This window comes from Mustela nigripes, chromosome 5 (genome assembly GCF_022355385.1).
Source record: "Mustela nigripes isolate SB6536 chromosome 5, MUSNIG.SB6536, whole genome shotgun sequence".
In the NCBI taxonomy this organism is placed as follows: Eukaryota; Metazoa; Chordata; class Mammalia; order Carnivora; family Mustelidae; genus Mustela; species Mustela nigripes.
In genome coordinates this window covers 119,297,586-119,317,852 of record NC_081561.1, presented here as the reverse complement: position 1 = coordinate 119,317,852, position 20,267 = coordinate 119,297,586, and positions in this window count along the sequence as shown.

Sequence of the window (20,267 nt, the reverse complement as noted above, 5' to 3'; positions counted from 1 at the left end):
GTCTTGAGCTCAGGGCTAACGTTGTCTTTTCTTTCTGGTTATGTCGGCTGATTTCTTTTCTCTCTTCCTTTTCCCTGTTCCTCCTTTCCTTCCTTTCCTCCCTTCCTCTTCAGCCTAGGATTTATGAATTTCCAGCCTCAGCAACCCAAGTCCTGATGGATACGATAAATCAAGCCATTTCTTCCTACATGGTAGTCTAAAACTCAACACACATAAGCAGGTGTTTTATAACTCTAATATATATATTTTTCTGAATAGAATTTTGCCACATAAAATTTTTGCTGCTGTTTTAATGTAAGAGTAAAATTTGAAGGTATTTGAAGGTAAAATATCTGATGGTGTTTCTACCATTGGTCAAATTTCCTCAGCACAGATTAAGATTGCTAAATGGTCAGGAGGAGGAGGAAAGCAGGAAAGGAGTTCTCCGCAGCATTCGTGCCCTGGTCCTCCCGGAGTCACCTGATCATAGTATGGACATTGTCCCGAGTAGACGGGTAGGTTAAGGCTGGCTGTGGAACTGAGCTCTGGAGTGTGGCCAATTAAAGTTTGGTACTCCGAGTGGGGATGTGAAGGGAACTGTAATGTTCTGGCCCGGGGCTGATGAAAACAGGACTTCGTCGGGTGAGGGAGATAATTCTCTCCCTCTTCCTGGACTGCTGCTCTAGGAATCTGCGCGCAGATGCTCCTGTGGTTTTCTTGCTGCTCCTCTTCCTGCCTTTTCCTCTACAAGGTCGGGCTTGTAGGTGCTACGTTCTCTTTGGCCACTCCTGCCCAGGGAGGAGAATTTCACTCCTTTTAAAAGCTCTATGTTTTTTTTTAGGACCTTAAAAATAGCTTTCAGGTGGGAAGGTAAAGTGGTGCAGCTGCTAGGGAAAAGATTAAAGAGCGTTTTCAAAAAAAATTAAAAATAAAACTACCATGTGATCCAACAATCCCAGTTCTGGGTAGCTAATCAAAGGAAATGAAAACAGGGTATTAAAAAGATATCCTCACTTCCATATTCATTTTGGCATCGTTCCCAATTGCTAAGAGGTGCAAGCAACCCAAATACATATTGATGGATGGATGAATAAAGAAAATGTGGTCTATACATACAATGTAATACTGCTCAGCCTTAAGAAAAAAGAGGGAAACCCTGTTTTTTTGCTACAACCTGGATGAAACTTGAGGACATATGCTAAGCAAAATAAGCCAGACACAAAAAGAAATGTAAGGCATGATTTCACTTACAGGAGGTACCTCAAGCAGTCAAACTCATAGAAACGGGAAGTAGAATGGTGGTTTCCAGGGGCTATGGAGAGGAGGGAAGGGGTAGTTGTTATTTAATCGGTATAGGGTTTCAGTTTGGCAAAGTGAAAAAGTTCTAGATATCTGTGGCCCAACAGTGTGCATATCATTAACACTTGCCTTTTCCTCTTTTTCAACCTTAGTGATAGTCACAGACCGTTGACACAGACCGTTGCACATTCAAAGTGGTTAAGATGGTAAATTTTAGGTTATGTGTTCTTTAATCACAGTTTTAAAAAGCAGATTCAGGACTACCATTCCTTACCTTACGGAGGGATGGGGCTCGATTTATTACATTCAAGAGTATGGATTTATTACATTCCTTTCCTTTGTCCTACATCCACTCTGTTTCTATCTTGTCCTCCACAGACGAACCACTCTTGGATCTTGGAATTTCCCTCTGCAGAGTCAGAGGGAAGTAAGGAGGTAAGAAAACAGGGGGCATAAGGAGGGAGCGGGATGGTGTTGCTGCTCAAGGGTTTCTGAAGAGAGAAGGGCGAGAGAGAAACTAGGGTGGAAAGATCACGTATGTTTGTATACATATATAATTTATAGTGTCTTTGGGCATCTTTGAGAATTTCTATCTATCTCTCAAGAGCATCCTTTTGGGACTTGCTTTTTCAATTCAATATTGTATTTTTGAGATATTTTCATCTTATATACAGATCTTGCTCTATCATTTTAACTCCTCTATAGTATTCCTATATGACTACCATAATTTATATATCTATTTCCCTACTGGAGAACAGTTGGGGTGTTCACATCTGAAAGCAATCCAGACCCAACGTGCATGTCCTTATAAGCTTACATAAGCACATGCCATCCTACTACTTCCTTCATGCAGAGAGAATTACTAATGGACTGCCCTGACCCCCAGAATTCTTGGGGTAGACATTCCTATCATATCTCTGTTGTCAAATTTGATGCACTTAGTCAACTTTCTGCCCCAAATATCTGGCTTTTCCTTCTTCTTGTGGCTCTCCCCAAGTGCTCTCTCCATTATCAAGACCATGAAATGCTTTGATTCTTCCATCTTACAGAAATGATGTACAAAGGGAACAAGATACCCGAGTTTGAGTCTGGATTGAAATTTAGCCCTTAAACCTTTGAAATCTTGGTGACAAGTTTAGAAGTAGGACAAAACATTATTCAAAAGCTGCAATTTTCCCTCTTCCCAGAAGTGGGATGGAGAGTTGGCCACAGGTTGGAGTAGATAGATGGTCTTTGTCTGGGACAAGCTTTCGAATGACACACATAATTTGGCAAACTTAAAATAATAACTACAATTAAACAAGATGGCTGTGGTCAGTGGCTCCAAGGAACTCTAGATGAAAATATTCCATACCCTCTTAATGGTAAATAGAGTCACATGTTTGCAAATTCTGCTTCCTTGGGTCTTTTAAAAATTTTTTCTAAGCAGTTTTGAGAATGTTCTATGCCTGAATAATGATATTATGACTTGTGGACATGGATTACTTTTTTTTTTTTTTTTTTTTAAACAGATACTGTCTAGTTGGAGCTTAGGGGAAAAAAAAAAAAAAAAGAAGAAGCTAAAAGAGCTGTTGCCAGAAAGCACTTTGTGCAACACTGCCCACTAACAGGGCAACTTTGGGGCAGAGCTGTCAAAAGATAATATTTGAATAAATGAATTATTCATTTATTACTGAATAAATGAAAGGAGGGTTTGTTGGGTTGCAGGACATTCTTTCCACTTCTTCATGGATTATGGGGTCCTATGAAGAGGAGATCCATTAACAGAAGCTGTAGTAAGGATAGTAAGGATTCCTTGTGGCTTGTGAGCAAGAGAGCAGGGATCCCAGAGAAAGAGAAATAAGAGGACAGAGGCAGCTCTCTGGTTGTGACAGGGGAGAACCTTTGGTTAGCACACACAATCACCTCTTTGGGGACTTCCAGGAATAATTGGGAGACATTTTCTAGGGGCACAGAAATCAATCAGGTGAAGAGACATTGTAATTTGAACATTGAACATTAATTCAACCTTAGTGATAGTCACAGACCGTTGACAAACCTGTGCTGGTAAGGAAGGGAAGCTGTATAGCTGTGTTCTTTTTTCTTCTGAAGAGCAGTGTTTTAAAGAGATGGCTAGGTTTCCTCCTATCCTTATGCACAGAAATCCTTTGGAAAGTGGTGAATTTTGCAGGGATGGTTTTAGGCTTTAAAGGAGGCAATTATAGAATAGAAATGGGAAAAGATTTTGAGCTGGCAACCCCAAAGGAATTGAGATATAAATGTACTTCATATATATTTTGGATTTAATTCCCTACCCTTTTGTCTAACCTGAATGTTAAGAGTTTGGAGAAGGGGGTAGGAAAGGTCAGATTTAAACCCCTTTACACTACCTGTGGTTGAGGTTTCACATAGATTTTTATAACATTTTAATCTAAGTATATACTTTAAAAATATCTTTGAATAATTTTTTTTGATAACCTAATTATTATTTGAACCGAGATGATGTATTTTATGTTTGACTGCATTGACAGATTTCTCAAATACATTTGGCACACATAGGTGATGAATATGTAGGATTTCTCTCCTTGAGATACCTCATTACTTGTCTGGATCACTTTGGACTTTAAAGTCCTAATTTTTAAAGGTATTGGTTTATTGTTGCTTTTAATTTCATTTTGAATTATCAAGCTCTCTGAGACCTTATTGAAGAAGGCTGTGTGAATTTATTATATGGTTCCTATTACTGGCCATACATTATCCATGCAGTATTAAGGGGAAAACCAGGAGAGATAAGTAAGGTTTTAAAGCAGGAGACTCATTTACAAGAACCAAACGTTGGAGCTTTTTCTTTTTCCTCTTTTTTTTCCCCCTCCAGTTTCATCATTTTTCTGCCTCTGCCTTGTTCCATTAGCTTGTTAACAGTATAGTTTCTATAGCAACACCTATTGGTTGTTGTAATAATGAAAGCCACAGCAAGATCTCCTGCAGAGAAATCCTTGATGCTGACAGGATCAACTCATATTTTCTTTGTCCAGTGTTTTCTATCTTCTCTTGAAATGACCCTTTTAGCAGAATATAAAAGATCTGTGCTAATTACCTGTAAAATAAACAGCTGAAGTCAGGCAGCCCTGCCAGCACATTCGATGTTAGCTTTATTCCAGCGATGGTGAGATGCTGCCCGAAGGAACAAGCCAATTTCTATTACTATAAATTTTACTAGCTAGCGTGGTTAACATGAAATAAAATGAAGGTCCGTCCATGTCTTCCAATTTGAGTTAAAAGGTTTTATTTAGAGACAATTTTCCATGTACTCAGTTTTAGCACTTCATCAAAATAGCAAAAAAAAAAAAAAAAAAAAAAAAAAGTCTGATGTTATTTTGATGTACGATTTGAAATAATAGATTAAAAATAAAAACAAAACGTTGAATGTTAATTCTGATATGACAAGTTTGGATAACTATTTAGACAACCACTTTGACAAAAGCCCTCTTTTGTCTCTGTTTTTTGGAGCTATTTGGTTCAAATTTTTCTATCTAATTTTCCTTTCCTGAATTATTCAGATAACTGCACTGTTTATCCATTTTCTTTATGGGACATATTCATTCTTGTCAACTTAAAATGGGAGGAATTGAGAAGTAATGGGTTTTCTTTATTGTGAATTTACCCACTGTACATCATTAACCAAAAATAAAGTATTATGCTTAATGTTTAATCCCAGGTCCTTGATGAGTTGAAGATCTTTGGCCTTATTTTTTATCTATTTCAGCTTCCTTTTTGGGTCTTCCTGATTTCTAAGTGAAGACTTCTATTCATTATTGTTTGTTTGTTTGTTTGTTTGTTTTTAGAGAGAGAAAAGGGGAGAGAGTGCATGAGTTGGGGGAGGGACAGAGGAGGAAATCTTGAAGCAGACTCCCCGCTGAGCCCGGAGCCCAAAACGGGCCTCAATCTCACCACCTATGACATCATAACCTGAGCTGAAACCAAGAGTCAGATACTTAACCAACTGAGCCACTCAGGTGCACTTTTATTATTGTTTTAATGACATCTTCCTTCTTATGAACAGCAACAAGAAAAATCAGCATTAAGTTGGGCTCTTTGAAAATCTACATTAATTCTTTTTTGGGGGGAGAACCATCTATTTCATAAATTTGAGTAGTTTTTAAGGGTTTTAAAAAGTTGATTCATCTTTTAATAGTTTAAACATAAAATATCACTTAAATTCTTAATGCCCACACATCAAAAGCCCTATTAGATGCCCAAGATTTTCATTGCAATTATAGAAAATCTCGTCTCCAGCAAAATGAGTAGGTATGTTAGAGATAATAAGGAGAAAGCGTTAAGGACTTTGCTACCTGAATCTCAATGAAAACTATCTTGAACACTACATATCCCTTATTTAAGATAGAAAGACACCCAGATTCAAAATCCCATCTGTGGTTTAGCATGTGTTTTAAAAAAGTGCTCCAAAACACACACTCTTCAGAAGAATATCAGAAGTAACTCTAGGCTCTATCTACCCTTCTAATTCATCAGGGCATCTCTAGAACACTTGTTTATTTACTTACTTAATCATAGTCTTTAAATGCAGATGTTTCTTAGGGCTTGGAATCCCTTCTGGCCTGGAGATCAGCTGAGGTTGCCTCCAATTCCATAATCTTGAAATTAATCTGTGACCACAACCTGCGTATTTCCAATTTCCGTAACTATTAAACTTTCTCTCCATTTACACGAAGTCTCCAAGTATTTGATTCCTTCAACTTTACCCAACTTGTCACTAGCATCTCCCTTGGAAACCATTTTGTCTAAATGCCTCCGTTTAGACTTCAGGGCTCTGCTCCTTTTCCTTTGACTTGCTCACCCACTCCCCGCCGACCATGGCACGGTGTTAACCCAGGTCATTCCCAGTGTATTCTCTGCATGTCTCCTCACTTTTTCCTAGTTTGATCATGTCTTCTCATCCTAAAAAAAATCAAAGGCAACAAACAAAAAACCTCTCCTTTGTACTGTCATAGGGTTAACCATTACTCAATTGATCTCTTTCTTTTTGGTGTCTGACTTTCTAATGAGTGATCCGAATCCTCTGCCTTTCATTTTGGTACCATTTATTTCATTCCCTAATTCCACATAGAAGCAAGTTTCTGCCTCCATTCATTTTTTAAAACTTGTCTCCCAAAAATTGCTAGTGAGCTCCTGGACAAGCACAACGGCTCCCTTCGGTCTCCACTCTCCTGGGGCTTCTGTAGCATCCAGCAGTGCAGACATTCCTCTTCCAATGCCCATCTCCCTTGACTTTTGTAAAGCCACTGTTTTCTGTTTCTTGTTAGTTAGTTACTTCCTTGGATAACTCATTCGTTGGTTGTCTTCTCTTATTTTTTCCTTTCTTACCTGGGGCTTTATCTAAACCTCAGAACCAGGTTGCTGCCTTTGCCTCCTTATCCTTTTTCCCTTGGAGAACATACTGCTTTTTGAAAAATATGACCCCTATGCTGATCACCTCTTTACCTTCCAGCCCTTACCCTCTCCATGGCCTTCCAGATGCCAATGTATTCCAGGCGCAGAAATCAGGAAATAGCCCGATGTTCTCCCTAGGTTCTTAAAGTGGTTATTTCATTCTCTGAAACCATGACACGTGTTGGTTCTGAGCAGGGCCTACATAGGGTGGGGTGAAGCGTGGCTGTGGTGGCGGTCAGGGAGCTTTACCAAACTATGGACGGCAGATCCTCTCTCCAGTAGCTCACCAGGGGTAGAGTAGGCATGAGTGAACTGCCCTGGATGCAAGCAGTAAGGGTGTGCATTTTCAGTATAGAATTTAAAAACAATAATAAAACTGACTTGAAGTTGATCTGCTTTTTATTATCACCGAGTGCCAGCAATTCCGAACAATGTCAATAAGAAATTCCTCCTCTTTGAGAAATGTCTTTTGTTCCTCTACATTTTAAATAACTGCTATGATTACTGTTGAGTTTTAACTGTATATGCAACTTTCAAATTAGAACATTTTAAGTACTTATCCTTTAATGAGCATCCAATTCTATGTGAAAGTTAATTTGAAGCAATTCCCTTTTAATACAGTTGCTCCAACACATTGGGAGTCAACTACTCTATATGTTCCTTCCAAGAATTAGTTCAAGATTGTGTGAAACTTTCAAGCTCACTTCAGGAGCAGTTCTTGTCTCCAATCCCTGTGATACCTCATACTCCTGAATGTAAGCAGAAGGTTCAAAATGAGCAAGACAAGTTCTGTAAGACAGAACTTGAGTCATTTCCATTCTATCATACTGAGTGGCCCTTTGGAGTTTGTATTTTTGTTTAAAATTTAAAAGAGTATAGCAAAATATGAACTACAAAGTGTGATATTTTTGGTTGGTGAAAGTTTTATCTTGTACATGCAATATTTTACTGAATTTGAATAATATATTTTAAATTAAAGTCTATTTTAAAAAAATTATTTGTTTCGAAATTAAAGAGCAACTCAGAAACAAGGATTACTGATTGTTACAAAATAGGTACTCAAAATAATTTTGTTTTATAGATGAGGTGGTCAGCAGATCACAATGAATGTATATTCCATAGTTTCCCTCTTTTTCTTTGTTATTTATCCAGTACTTCCATAGACATCAATGTTTGATTTTCCTTGATACTATATATCATATAATATTGATATCACACACTAAATGACCTCCACACTCATAGATAAAATGACAACAGTACAAAAAGCTGATTGCCAAGTGGTATCTTGATTTCCTCTTGTCCATGATTGAAATTTTCTGTTCTCAGCTCCTACTCTACCGTCTCACATGACTCCCTCCTTCTCATCCTTCGGGTCATAACTCAAAGGTCACCATCTTATTTTATTTTAAGATTTATTTATTTGAGAAAGTGAGGACATGAGTGAGGGGAGGGGCACAAATTGAGAGAGAGAGAGAGAATCTCAAGCAGACTCCACGCTGAGAGCAGAGTCTGAGGCAGGGCTTGATTTCACAGCTCATGAGAGTCTGACCTGAGCCAAAACCAAGTGTCAGATGCTTCACCTACTCAGCCACCCAGGCACCATAAATGTCACCGTTTCGTTTTTATTTTTTATTTATTTTTATCTTATTATTTTCAGTTAGGCAACATGTAGTACATCATCAGTTTTTGATGTAGTGTTCAACAATTCATTTGCATGTAACACCCACTGCTCATCACAACACACACCCTCCTTAATACCCATCACCTGGTTTCCCCATCCTCACACCTCCCTCCTGTCTGAAGCCCTCAGTTTATCTCCTGGAATCCATAGTCTCTCATGGTGTTTCTCCCTCTCTGATTTCTTTCCCTTCAGTTTTCCCTCCCTTCCCCTTTGGTCCTCTGTGTTATTCCTTATGTTCCCTATATGAGTGAAACCATACGGTAATTGTCTTTCTCTGCTTGACTTATTTCACTTAGCATAATCCCCTCCATTTCCATCCATGGTGAGTAAATGGTGGGTAGTCATCCTTTCTGATTGTTGAGTAATATTCTGTTGTATGTATGGACCACATCTTCTTTATTCATTCATCTGTTGAAGGGCATTTCAGCTCTTCTACAGTTTGGCTATTCTGGACATTGTTGCTATAAATAATGTTGGGAGGGGGTACATGTGCCCCTTCTTTTCACTACATCTGTATCTTTGAGGTAAATACCTAGTAGTACAATTGCTGGGTCGTACAGTAGTTCTATTTTTAATATCTTGATTAACTTCCATAATGTTTTCCAGAGGGGCTGTACCAGCATGCATTCCACCAACAGTGTAAGAGGGTTCCCCTTTCTCCACATCCTCGCCAACATTTGCTGTTTCCTGCCTTGTTAATTTTTGCCATTCTAACTGGTGTAAGGTGGTATCTCCTTGTGCTTTTGATTTGAATTTCCTTGATGGTTAGTGATGTTGAACATTGTTTCATGAAATGTCACTGTTTCAGACAAGACTTCTCTAACCGTATTTTTCATCGTTCCACACATCCCTAATATTTTCTACTAGAATAACCAATCTCTCTTGTGGCATTTATCACACTATCAGTGTTTTATTTACTATCAACCTTACTAGAATATTTGCTCTATGAAGACAGGGCCCATGTCTGCTTGGCCCAGTACTGTAATGTAGTACAGTGCCCATCCTCAATATGTATTTGTGAAGAAATAAATGAACACTTGAAAAGCATGCATTTTAGGTGTTAATCTCTCTTGGAAACATTTCTTAATAATGCCCACAGGAATTAAGGGTTCAGGTTTTCAGGTGAATTATGCTGAAAGAAGGATTCCTCTTGGAACTCATTCCTTCCTTCAATACTCTACTATAGCAATTTTTAGATAGTATGATTGTTGATTTTCATATTATTTTCCCCCAATAGATTGTAGGCTTGAACCTTGTTCAACTGTGCATCTCTGATAGTCTTAACACAGTGTCTAACTCCCAGTGGGTGCTCAATAGTCATTTGTTAATGAGTGAATGCATCAGGGTCTACAGTATCAAATTCAAACTCCCCAAGGGTTTCTCAGTTGGATTTAAAGAGAAGTTGGCATTTTGTATTGAATTGTTCTTTGGTGTCTAGAACCATCTGGATATTTAGGACATTGGATATCTCTGGCTTCTGGGATCTAAATGTCAGTAGCACCCCAGCCACTGTGTCAACCAAAATGGCCATTCTACCTTTCCAAGTGTTATCCCCCTTTCTAGAAAGCTCGAAGAATTCAATCGTCAGCTTGAGATAGGGATTGAGTCTTAACTTCTCCATTTCCCCTAGAACCAGAACTATTCTTTTTCACACATGTGCTTAGAAATTAATAAACACATATTCATCTTTAATTCATATTGAATGCCATTAAGTTTGTTGGAACTCTACAAGACCAAGATGAACTTTTGAGATAAGTTTAGGCATTGTAACCTTTCTCTGATATATTTATTTATGAATTATAACCTACTGTTTCATTTATTAAAAAAAGGCAGTTTAAAGAATACACTAACAGAAAGCCAGAGAATATAAGGTTTTTTAAGAAGAAAAGGAAAAGAAAGGAAAGAGAGAATTTAGCTTGGTATCATAGTATTGGAATATAATTTGAATATAATATATAAGTTGAATATATAATATAATATATAACATAATTTGAATATTCTTAGAAATCATTGTATTCCCATACTTAAATATAGCTGAAAGAAGTTTTCCATGATCCTTTCTTTGAAAAACTACGGAATATCAGATGGGGAGCAAAATTTTTACTCATCAGATTGATATCCTTCAGTGGCATGTGATACAGTCCCTCCTTTTTCAGAATGCAGTAGTGTTTTTTAGTCTTTCCTAAAGCACTTTGCTATCTGTAATGCCCTCCTGGTACTTGTTAACTTGCTCCTTAGTGAAGCCAATTGTTTCCTTTTTATGTTTCTGTGAAATCGGCCAGAATTATGTTTTCAATGTGAAATGATATTACTTCCCTAAAGTGATTAGTCTGGCACATTTCTTTCCTGGATCTGACTTTGTTTCTTCTTCTATTTCATGTGAGATAGCATCATAAAGAATAAAACCAGAAAGATTAGACTAACATCAGCCACATGAGTAAATGGGGGCCGCGTCTAGCTGTGGGATGTGTGGGATAATGTGTTTCTTTTTTTCTTCCTCTCATTCTAGTGAATTTTATTCAAGTGATGGATTCTGAACTATAAATTTATTATCTGTGAACATGGAATTGAATTCCTTTGTTGTTTGTAGCTACAAATTAAAATCCATAGTCTCTCTCCCACTACCACACATTCCTGGAAGCATGTTTTATAGGATGTTTTTTAAGTATTTAAACTCATTTTTATCATTCCCACATCAGACTTTGCTAAGGAAATTGAGGACTTTATCTTTATAATGGCTCAAACAGGAACTTTTCTGATAAGGTTATCACTACTAGCTCCTCCTTAATGTCCATATGAATTGAATCAACTTGTCAATTGCTGTAGAAGAGGACAACTCAAAGCTGTTTCTGTTGTCTTGTTTTCTTCCAGCACAGTCCTACTGCCCTGGACCTGTGTAGCCAGGTAAGGTCTGCCTGCCCTCACCCTCTTTCAGTAAAAAATCACTGAGGAGGACAGAAGGAAAGCAATTTACGTATATAATTTAAGTATGTAATTTAAGTATATAATGAAGTTCAAGATAATTTAGAAATCATATAATATTGTCACAAGCAGATTTCTGTTAATAATTAAAAACAACTTTCATAGTTTTTCTAAGAAAAGCATTCTTATTTCTAGAAAAGGAGTGTTAGCATGAAGGGAGCTACTGAAACAAGAATAAAAAGGAAAAACAGATTTGAGCCTTCGCTGATTAATGAAATGTTTAATCTCAGTATAGAAATGGTCCCATGCTGTGCTTTCCACAAAATCCAGACTTGTGTGCTATTTTGGCTCTATTACATATTCAAATTCATTCAGGTTTAACTGAGAAATCACTTACTAGTGCATGAAAACATGGACTATCCTTTTAACATTTTCAAGTGAGGTTGTCAACTCCATTTTATCCTATGTGAAATGTATGAGCTCAGATGATTTGGATTGTAAATCATCTATATTCCTGTAATTGATTGGAGCCAAGTAAAATAGAACTTACTGTGAGCAGTCACCTGAGCTCAGTAGAATTTGGTGACAGCTTTATGAAATGGAAAATGTTAAGGTGAGGATATTAGCACAGTTGTGAAGAGACACTAAACATAAAAACAATAATTTGTCTTTCTTTAAAAGTTCCAAAATTCATTTGAAAGAAATATTGGAACTAAATTGTCACATTTTAAAAAAGACTATGGTGCTTAAGAAAATTCAGAAAGGGACAGTGGTTGTTTGCGTGAAATATGCTTTGTAGTTTTTATTTCTAAGAATAAAAAAATCCGAGGGTACCCTAACTGGCAAGTTTGTAAGAGACTTGAATAATATATTATGGTACATAAACTACAATGTTACGGAGCTGTCAAAAATGATGGTACATAATGACTATTTTGTATTTAGTTAAATGGGGGAAAAAGAATGTGAATTGAAGCTATGCTTTGATTTCAGTTGTGTTAAATTATGTGTGCTTGTAATTATGTGTATTAGGATGATGAGAATGTGGACTTTTTGCCCCTTTTCCCCATTTGCTGCAGTACTAATATAATTTGTGCACTAAATAAAAATTAGGCAATAAAATAAAGATAATAGTGCCATTCCTAACATAAAAATATTGTACAACTGTTTTCCATTGTTTTTGGTTCTGCTTCTGTTGAGCTTGATTCTTATAAGGAACAGTGAACTTGACTTCAGTGATTTTGTTGTTCACCAGATAGTCCCAGGATAACTGCATTTTACAGCTGAAACACCATCTGGACTTTGTTCAAAATCCTCCTTAGCATGAATTGTAGTTGGCTAATGTCTTTCCCTGTACAAACACCGTAAATTATCGACTCTCAATAGGGACCTCTATCACTTTATAATTTAAGTCATTTCAACTGTTCAGGACACGGCCACAGAAACTTTTCAACACTTCACGCTATTTTTTTTTTTGTTATAATTAGCATATTTTAAAAGATACTTTATACCGAGTTTCTTTTTTTAAAAAGATTTATTTGTTTTAGAGAGAGAGAGAATGAAAGGGAGGGGCCAAGGGAGATGGAGAGAGAAACTCGAGCAGATTCTGTGCTGATTGTGGATCCAGACATGGGGCTCAATCCCAGGACCATGAGATCAGGATCTGAGCTGAAAACAAGAGTCAGTCAATTAGCTGACTGGGCCACCTAGGTGCCCATGTACTGAGTTCTTTCTTCCTTTTCCTTCTTTCCTTCCTTCCTTCCTACCTTCCTTCCCATGCTCAGGTTCAGGTATGAAATACTTATATTCTGTGTTTCTTCCATCTTCAAGAGTGTTTTTTAAAATAATCACCCGCGAAGTATGTTGGACGCACTGTGTTAGAACAAGAGTAGCAGGGAAGTATTTCCGAGTTTTCTCTTACTTTAACTAATAGAGGTGTGGAAGTCATTTTAATTTTCTCTTCCAAACATCTCACATTCCTTTCCTGTGATGGTCTTGCTCCTTGTCATCCCTGGAGGTTCCTGCTCCTTAAGTAGCAGGCAGCTGTGGAGGTGATAAGAATGTGATAATAATCACCTCGAGGTGATTCTTTGTGTTGACTAAAGGCAAACACTCCAGCCCCAAGAGGTAAGGAAGAGAGATTGACCTTCTGGCCCCTAACTGGAGAAACTAGAAAGAAGGCTTCACTTCGAATCTTCAGGAACACAATGGCTGCCCCTTAATCTCTTTTGGGCTGATAGGCCAACCTTTGCCTTTCTCCACCTACTGCATTTTTGGTCCCATAAATACAATGAATCACCTCACACCTGCTCAGTAGGTACATTGTTAACCTGACCTCAGAAGAGCATTAGGCCCATTCTCTCTATCCTGCTTTCTACATGTGGCAGTGACCTAAAAACTCATGAGATTTGGGTGTTAGGTTCACTTTGGAAAGTAAGAGGACAAGCTGTCAGCCAGTTAAACCTGTGCTAAAAATACAGACAAGGAGGTTTGAAGTGAGTATTTGTTTCTCAAGTAATTATCCCAGAATTGGAGTAGACTAGTGGGTGATAAATTTTGTCTTTGCAATTGGGTGATATTTGGTCTTTGCCTCCCATAACATCCCGGTCAGTAGCCCATGGCCAGCACTGTAGACAGAGAGTAGTGGATTGATAAGAGGATACAAGGAAGCACTGAGATGTGGTGGTCTTTATCAGCTCACCGAGGTGACCCATCCAGCTCTGTTCTCTCCAAACTAATGTTTCAGAGTAAGACCTTCAGCAACCAAGTAACCCAACTGTTACAACCAAGTAAGGGAAGGTGGAAGTAAGGGAAGACAAATATTGAGCACCTATTGTGTACCAGATATGGTATTAGGTGTTTTATGTATGTTAATCCTCAGAATTAACCCATTGTGAGTGACATGTTATTATCCCTGTTTGCTAGATGAGGAAGCCACTGTCCGTACTCGCTAAATTGTGGAGAAAATATTTGAACTCCATGTGAGCCCATAGCCATCCTATATTATCCAAGCTTAAAATAACCTCTTGGGCTTTGGGGGCTACTATATAGAGACTTGCTTATAAGTAGAGAAAATGAAAGAATCAAATGCAATGGCAGTGAGAGGAATTCTAGGCGGCAATAGGAAGGAGCAGGCAGTATGCTGTTTTTAGGTATTAGATATTTACTAGAGAAATGGTAATCCCTAATAGTGTACCTTTATATCTGAAACCTCCCAAAGAGCTTTCTTCTCCATTTTGTCTGCCAAAGTTCATCATTTACAGTGAGGCCAGGCCTGGCCAGGCTAGATATTTTTTGAACTGACAGAGTGAGGACTTGCATTCAGTAGGACTGAACTTGGAGTAGGGAATTTTATGCCCGGGGTAGAATAAGACCCTGAGAGTAGGGAATACAAGTCAAGTCAAAGTCCACAGGAAAATGTCAAAGGTCACACCCAGGGAGACTCTGTATAAACATCAAGTCCACAGTGCCAAAGGTAGGATCTAGGGCAAGGTCAGAGATCAAGAGTTTGAGACCCGATGGGGATGAGATTGGAGCAAAGGCAGACCAGGGGCAAGGAGGTTCAGACTGAGGGCTGGTGGCGAGGCCTAGGATGAGTTCTGACGATCACAGTGGAAGTCTGTACTTGTTTTCCTGGAGCTGGGTTCATTATGTGTGGATAGGTGGGACTGGCTTAAAGCTGAAAACAGGGTTAACATTGGCCTTTGATTTTTCAGGATGATAGGGGATATAATTCTACTTAGATTTTAAGTAAATGAATAAAACAGTGTAAGTTTTAAATAAAACAGACAAAGGGAGACCGACTTCAGTTGTCAGTCACACAGCATGTAAGTGGTGGAGTGGTGGGTTGGATTTACAGAAATGGCAAAGCCAGAAGTGAACACATTGGCACCATTCATGGGAACGGGACAGAAGTAGGCAGAACCCAGATACATCGTCTCCAGTGGTTTGGTGGACAGGCTGTGTAGACAGATGTGTGCGATCTATACTTACTCCACAGACTGAAATGTGTATGAAAGATAACTTCATTATTTTTTATAAATGATATTTAATATAATTTACATTTCTTTCTTTTTTAAATATAGCTTACATTTCTAGGATGATCACCTGCCCCCATGGCTAAACAGTTTAGTCAATTCAGGGAAAATAGCCTTTTTCATTCCAGGTAGTGTGACGGTATATGAGCGGGGCGGGGGGGGGGGGGGGGGGGGGGGGGGTGGGGATCTGGTGTGGGTCTGTTTTTCTCCAGTGGTGTCTGCTGGGTTATCTTCAGTCTAGTTTGTTCTCCAGAGATCTCCAGTTAATCCCTTAATGTCTTTTGTTCCCAGATACAAGGTTCCTGCAGCTCTCATCAATGTCCCCAGAAGATAGACTCACTTGCTTCTGTATTGGGGTGTCACAAAATTTGGTGGTGTGTTGGGTGGGGATCTCTGGTCTCAGATACAGGGAAATTGTCCTCTTGTTAGAAAACTCACCCCTGTCCTTTTAATTATTTCCACAACTCTCGGTTCCCCCCTCCACCCCTCCTTTGATGTGAATAATTAGTATTTCCTCAACTGAATGTGAAATGTAAGCACATGCCAGTGCAGCAGAGCAAGACCCCTCTTGCCCATAAATCCTCCTGCATGGAAATTCTGGAGTTGTCCTGGCTGGCTCCCCTAATAAAGCCAGCAAGACTTCATGGGATGCTGAACAAGATAAAGACTAGAGTGAATTTCTCTGAGGTATCTTGCCCAGCATTCATCTAGCTGCCTTGATTTTCTTTAGTGACCAGACAGGATTGCCAAATACCTAAGTGACTAGGTACATTCTGGCTCCTTCATCAGAAATTTTAGCTAAGGCCAGCTCAGCCTGACATGAAGGGAAATCAATTGCTGGCAGCTGAGCTCATCTCTGGATGGTATCCTTTTGTAAACTGTCTATAACCTTACATGTTTTAGGAACATTTGATGAATGCTAATAGAATACTCTGCTACTATTGGTCCATTAAAGATACTTTTCTTTTTATTATAATAATTATGTCAATATTTTTACAGTATTAAGAATATTTTTTCTCTTACTCACCCTATTTTTTGTTTGTTTGTTTTTGTTTGTGTCCTAGTATTGTATTCCAATGTCATGGTGTAAGGGATGAAGGTTATAAAATTTCTTACATGAGACTGAGTCATTAGCTAATTATGTTAGAAAATTCGAGAGATAATTTAATTCTATTTAAATAGAATTTCCAGAGATAATTCTATCACATATGTAAGTAGAGCCTTTTTGGTCTGCTGCCTTTCTCTTCATCCACAAATAGAGAAGGTTTGGATACCATGAAATGGAATTGGATCAGACAGACTGAGTTCAAATTCTGGCTCAGTAGTAACATATGTCCCCTCAGGTCGGTCACTGAAATTCCCTGGGTCTTGGTTTCTTCCTCTGCAAACTGTGCCCACATACCTGCTTTGTGAGGGATGTAGCCCTACAGCGAGTACCTGGTCCAGTGCACTCCAACACATCTTCAGCTATTTAGTAGCTATTTATAGATATGTCATATTAAGTAAAACGTGGGGACACAACAATAAGGTTAAAAGAAGGAATTAAAGGAGAAAGACCTTTGAATCACCTCAGCTGAGGCTGGAGTCGTAGCAGAAAGAGTGCAGGTGTCAGAAGACCTGGCTTCAGATCTTGTGTTTTGAGCTCCTGGCAAATGAGGAGGAGGAGGAGGAGGAGGAGGAGGAGGAGGAGAGGAAGAAGAAGAAGAAGGAGAAGAAAAGAAACGAAACAGTTACATCTAACTTACGGAGTTTTAGAACTTACATGAGAGAACATTTAGAAAGATGATTGACCTTTGCTAAATGTGTAATAAATGCTTGTCATTGAATTAAACACTAAGCTTATTTTTTTACAGTATTAAGAATATTTTGATATTGAGAGTCAATTATCATTTTTGGGGGGGGGGGATATTTTACACTTTAATTTGCAAATCCATGAGTTGGTTTTATAAATACAATAACAGGATCACCTCTTAGCATTTTCTTCCTTTCTTTCTTCCTTCCTTCCTTTCTTTCTTTCTTTCTTTCTTTCTTTCTTTCTTTCTTTCTTTCTTTCTTTCTTTCTTTCCTTTCTTTCTTTCTGTTTCAGAAGTAGAATCTAGTGATTCATCAGTTGCATATAACAGCCGGTGCTCTACATCAAGTGCCCTCCTTAATGTCCATCACTCAATTACCCCATCCCTCCCCCGACTTGCCCTCCAGCAACCTTCAGTTTTTTTTCCCCTAGAGTTCAGCATCTCTTATGGTTTTTCTCACTCTTTTCACCTTATTTTATTTTTCCTTCCCTTCACCTATGTTCATTTGTTCCTTAAATTCCACATAGGAGTAAAATCATAAACTATTTTTCTTTTTCTGACTATTTTGCTTAGCATAATGCCTTCTAGTTCCATCCATTCATTACAAATGATGAGACTTCATTCTTCTTGATGGCTGAATAATATTCCAGTGTGTGTGTGTGTGCGTGTGTGTGCGTGCATGCGCACACGCACACACACACCGCATCTTCTTTATCCATTCATCATTCAATAGACATCTGGGGAGAATTAAGTATTTGAATTTAACTTGCATGGAAATACTTTTGTAGTTTGGCACATTCCATAGTTTGTTCTAAGTAAATAAATACAAAAATATGACACTAGAAAATAACCCATCATAGACCAACTTTTTATCCACAAAAATTAATGGTGATGACTTCATTTACATGCAAAGAAACTCTATGATAATCTCTCCTGTGATAACACAAATTTGTCTTTGATGCAAATGGTATTTGGGTCCTGTCCTCCACAGCAGGCTTATCCTCATCAGATATTTAATTTTTTTTAAAGATTTTATTTATTTGACAGAGAGAAATCACAAGTAGGCAGAGAGGCAGGCAGAGAGAGAGAGAGAGGAAGCAGGCTCTCTGCGGAGCAGAGAGCCCGACATGGGGCTTGATCCCAGGACCCTGGGATCATGACCTGAGCTGAAGGCAGAGGGTTTAACCCACTGAGCCACCCAGGTGCCCCCTCATCAGATATTTAATCTTGCAACAATGACACCAAACTTTACACGACTGGATTTTTCAGACCCCAGTTATAGTAGTATGGTAAGGTTCATGATAATTTTATCCGTACTACTATGTTCACTCAGTATCTTAGTGGAATAATGAGTTGCCTCCATATTGCAGGTGAGGAAACAGAGCAGACAGATGGTCAATATCTGTCCGAGAAGAGAAGATAACAGCAGTGGAAAATTTTGAGATAGTTTGCCTTCAGCACTGTCCTACCCACACTCCTCTTCCAGCCTATCATCTGGATCTCTCTCTCTCTCTTTCTCTCTCTCTTTTTTTTTTTTTTTTTGCCTTGGGTTTTACGTTTTCTTCACCTTTCATCTGTCTCTTGAACTTGGTAAAAATTATGGGGCACGTCCAGTGCTCACCAAATATTCCACTTGTCCCCCAAGTTTGCCAGTCTTCCATGGAGTTTACAGCCGAATGACTAAAGCTCTCTAATGGAATATAGATGGAAGTGACATTTGTGACTTCTGAATGAACACAGTTACGAACAGTTAAGAGCTGATGTGTTTCCTTTACTTCTTTTCTCCCCAGCTCCAGAGGCCTCAGAAACCTGTGGAGATGGCAACATCCCAGAGGGAGAGAATCTGAAACTTTGGAACACAGAGTAGATAGGAGCCCTCATGGGCTGTGTTAGACTTTGTATGAGGGAGAAATAAACTTTTCCTGTGCTGATGCACTGACATTTCAGGGATCATCCATTATGGCTCTTAGTATTAATAACTTCAATAAAGAACTAAGTATTCATTTGTACTTTTATAATTATGTGTTTATCTTCTTTTTGCATAGAGCCCAATAGCTTAGTTTTGCCTTTTCTGGAATTCCATGGAAATGGAATCATACAGCATGGATCTTTGTGTCTGGTTTCTTTTACTTATCTAATGTTAATGAGATTCACCCAGGATTTTGCATGTTAATTCCTTTTGATTGTTAAATATTTTTTAAAAGATTTTATTTATTTATTTGACAGACAGAGATCACAAGCAGGCAGAGAGGCAGACAGAGAGAAAGGAAGGGAGGCAGGCTCCCTGCTGAATAGAGAGCCCCGAACAGGACTCCATCGGAGGACCCTGGAATCATGACCTGAGCTGAAGGCAGAAGCTTAAACCACTGATCCACCTAGGTGCCCCGACTGCTAAATATTATCCCACTATATATATATATATATATATATATATATATATATAGCAACTTACCTATCTCATTTATCTGTTGTTGAACATTCGGGTTGTTCCTGGTTTTCAGCTCCTATAAAAAACTCATGTTTCATTTCTCTTGAATAAATACTTAAGAGTATAATGGCTGAGTCACAGGGTAAGTGTATGTTTAATTGTTTTCCAGAGTGGCTTTATCATTTTCCATTCCATGAATAATATATGAGAGTTCCAGTTACTCTGGGTTCTCATCAGATCTTGGTCTTTTCTTAGTTTTAGAACTTAGCTATTTTAATAGGTGTATAGTAGTATCTCATTCTGGTTTATTTTACATTTCCTTAGTGGCTAATGATGTTGAGCTTTTTTTCACATCTTTTTCTTTGTAATAGTATCTCCTTTTTGGTCAAATATCTGTTCAAATGTTTTGCCCACCAATCAAAATCAGGTTGTACATTTTCTTATTGAATTGAAAGAGTTTTCATATATTCTAAATAGAAATCCTTTATCAGACATATGTTTTGCAAATATTTTCTCCTGGTCTCTGGATTGTCTTATTATTTTCTTAACAGTGCCCTTTGAAAAGCACAAAATTTTAGTATTTAAAAAATTCAATTTATTAGTTTTTGTGATTCATACTTTTGTGTCCTAAGAAATCTTTGTGTAATTCAAAGTCAAAAAGATTTTGTTCTGTACTTTCTTTTAAAGCCTTATAGTTTTGC